Raw genomic sequence first — 3,674 nt, 5'->3', positions numbered from 1 at the left:
TGGCTTGAACTTCTAAAACAACAAATAATTTGAGACAATTATTTTTAGTAACCACAACAAATAATTTGAGACGAAGAGAGTATATTCTTAACATTTACGAGTTTTAATGTGGTAATTTTGATTTACCAAAAATAATATGGTAACTTTACTTAATTTATTGTAACATGTAAATAAATATCGATTAGTGTGTATACAAGTTAATTTTTTCATATATAACTAATTTATCCAACCAAATACAGTTACCTACAGGTTAACTTTTCTTAACAAGTCTTAATGTGGTGACCTTGCTTTATTTGTTGAAACATGTTAAGTATAATTGTATTGTTTAGTCTATACGAGTTAAATATTTTCATAAATTATATATACAAATAGTGTAATAATGTAAAATATATTTGCATAATTAGTGTGATAACCTGTTAATTATAACAAGTTACTCATAGTTTATTCCACGTTACCAAACAATAGTTATTACTCCCTCTGTCCCAAAAAGATTGTCTTACTTTCCTTATTAGTTTGTCCAAAAACGATTGACACATTTCTATATTTAGAAACACTTTAACTTTATGAGATAATTTACAGCCACACAAATTTGGACCACATATTTCAAAAGTCTTCCTTTATTTCTTAAACTCTGTGCCAAGTCAAACTAAGACAATCTTTTTGGGACGGAGGAAGTACATGTTGAATAATAACTTATAATTATTTTTTAAGTGAAATGATTGTATAAATATGTTTTGCATGATTTAAACACTTGATATAAGTTGCCCACTTATATGAATCCACTAAATGACCCTCTACAAAATATAACAAATCGCTTATGTGTTATTTCAGAATTGTCCATGTATATATAGGGTCATGTGAGAGTCATATACCTCAATTCATTTTTATAAAGACCCCTTTTAACTAATTTCCTCTTTTATTTGGCCTAATAACTTCGATTGTAAGTCTTCCTTGTAGGTTCTCTCAACATGTTCCTCTACCTTCATTGCAGCCTTTGGAATCTTTTCTACTTTTGCTACAGTATAATGACACCAACATATATGGAATATTAATATATATAACTTTCCTTAAGCTTTGAGTAAGCAAAATATATCTATGTTTTTTTGATTCTATATTTAAGTTGTTGACTCCTCAAGGTGGGGGTTAGGTCTGCGTACACTCTACCCTCCCAGACCCCACATGGTGGGACTATACTGGGCTTGTTGTTGTTGTTGTTGTACTCCTCATCAACCTTGTTGGGTCTTTATGATCTTTGTTCCATACTTTTTCTCCTTTTTATCCTATGATTGTACGAAAAAAATTCTTTTTCTAAGAAAGCTATATATCTGCAATTTCATTGGAGTTTGAATTTGCTACATTAAAGTTCCTTATCACTTTCCTCATTCTTGCTTATAACTTTCATCATTTTTGGTGAATGCAGCAGTAGAGAATATTTAGTTGCATAAATCACAGCCCTGGAAAATTTTCTTAGCAAGTAAACATAAAGTAATTAAAAGTTCATAATCCAAGAAGAAGAGATACTGAGGTAATTAAAGTCTAGAATTTTCCTTCTATTTGTTCTTGCATTATGATGTTGTTGTTTTTTATTTTATTTTGATGACTACTATATTTCCTATAACATAAAGTAATCAAAAACTCATAATCCCAGAAGAATAAAGACCAAAGGTAAAATCTTGAATTTCCTTTTTATTTGTTCTTGCATTATGATGCTGATGATGATATTGTTTATTTTTTTATTTTGATGACTACTATATTATACAGTATAATATAAAATATATCCCAGAAGAATAAAGATAAGGTAAAGCTCTAATTTTTCCTTCTATTTGTTCTTGCATGATGATGATTGATGATTCTTTTTTTTTTTTTTTTTTTTCGAGTACTAGGGAAGATGGCAAATACGACAGACAAGAAAAAAGAGAAAAAAGAGAAAAATGTTCCTGGTTTAGTGGATTTGGTGTTTTCTTGGTCTTTAAAGGATGTGTTGAACAAAGATCTTTACAAAGACAAGGTTTGAATTAATCTTACAAAGACACGATCTTAATTTCTTTGTGTTCATATGCTGACATGCCGGATTAACAATTTAGACATTGTTTGTTCTAAGTTGAGAGATTGAGTTCTGAAATGTATATCTAATTCCATCTTGTATTAAAAATATAGGGACAAACTGTGAATCAGTAGTTGGATTTGCCATTGCATATGCATGCCCAAATGTAGTTTCCTAGTAAGCCAAGCAAGTAGTGTTGGCAAAATCTGCTCACTTATTATAGTTGTTATTGATCACATATGGGATTTTCTTCATTTCTGAATCTGAAATTGGCATTAGGAGGGGGGGGTTTCGAACCCGCGACCTCCCTTAGGGAAGCCTCCCCTCAAACCAACTCAGCCACAACCGAAGGTGCAACATAAGAGAAATTAATCCAGAGGATCTCAAATTAATTGTAAAAGAACATTGGGAGTGGGATTTAAGAAGAAGAATGTTGAATTAAATACCTTCACAATTCTATTATTAGAAATCACACAAAAACAAATTAGCAAATTAATTTGAAAAGAAAAAAATAATTAACCCAGCAAATATATTTCTAGAGCAATTTCCCTATCATAGCTTATCCCAGATTAAACACCAAAAAAAAAAAAAAAAAAAAAAAAAAAACAAAAACAAAAAAAATACAAGAAGCTTATCCCACATTTTCACAAGGCAGCCTTCAGATTTCAAAGGTGTAGGCAGCAGCAACAACAACAACAACAACAACAACAACATACCCAGTGAATCCCACAATGTGGGGTCTAAGGAGGGTAGAGTGTACGCAGACCTTACCCCTAACTTAGGTACAGAAGATTTCAAAGGTGTAGGCCTGGAAGTAAAATACTCAATTCTCCAGCAGCAGACACCCCCTTCTCTTTTATTTGCTTCTATTTCATCTCCAAGCCTTTCAAAAATGTCAATCATATAGTAATTCTTAGTTCTCATTACAATGCTCAAAGCAAAGCTTCAAGTATATTCACAATATAAAGTATGATAAAAGAGAGCCTTTAACATTACTTGCCAATACAAGTGATAACGTCCAAATCCACTCTCCAAAGAGAAAGTGTACACGGTCGTCGCAATATAATTTATCCAACTATGAGTCGGGATCGATCTCACAGAGAACAATATAAAGGCGATTAAGAAAGTTAAGGATTTATCACCAACTAAGCTAAGCCAAACACTTTTTCAATATTTGATTTTTGGTTTAACAACTAACAAAGATAAAACTAATTAGAAAGCGGGTAAAATGATCAATGGCCACAAATATGGATACAAAGGAAATTACTACAAGTAACGATCTAATGTATTTCACGATTTTACAATTAAGAGTGAGTTTATGCTAATTAGATGATGGTTTCTAAAATCTCATCGAAAATCTTCCAATCAAATCAATGAATTTCACTCTAAACTTTTCCAAGCCTTAGAGTGTGATATCAAGCACAACCAATTGAATCTCAAGTAACTTTCCTATCCCTACTCAAGTTACTAGATGAGATTTAAAGCCTCAAATTTTTGTTAATTAATCTTTCTCAACCTCAATTTTCCTCTTCCGAGCTCAAATCGAAGTAAATGGGCGGGTCTTAGCTTAGCTAATCCCTTAAGAAACATTAAAGAACAAGATTAACTAAAGCAACACTAACTCACTTCA

At 31.4% G+C, this 3,674-nt stretch overlaps 1 long non-coding RNA gene across 1 annotated transcript; it reads left to right on the top strand.

Moving 5' to 3' along the window:
• The first annotated feature begins 1,224 nt into the window (after positions 1-1,224).
• LOC132036956 (uncharacterized) lies at positions 1,225-2,298 on the top strand. The gene is made up of 2 exons (XR_009409717.1): positions 1,225-1,525; positions 1,884-2,298. It is a non-coding gene; the product is annotated as an uncharacterized LOC132036956 (long non-coding RNA).
• The last annotated feature ends 1,376 nt before the right edge of the window (positions 2,299-3,674 follow it).

This window comes from Lycium ferocissimum, chromosome 11 (genome assembly GCF_029784015.1).
Source record: "Lycium ferocissimum isolate CSIRO_LF1 chromosome 11, AGI_CSIRO_Lferr_CH_V1, whole genome shotgun sequence".
NCBI classification, from domain to species: Eukaryota; Viridiplantae; Streptophyta; class Magnoliopsida; order Solanales; family Solanaceae; genus Lycium; species Lycium ferocissimum.
Note: the sequence above shows the minus strand (reverse complement) of the source record. Positions and strands in the feature narration are given on the sequence as shown.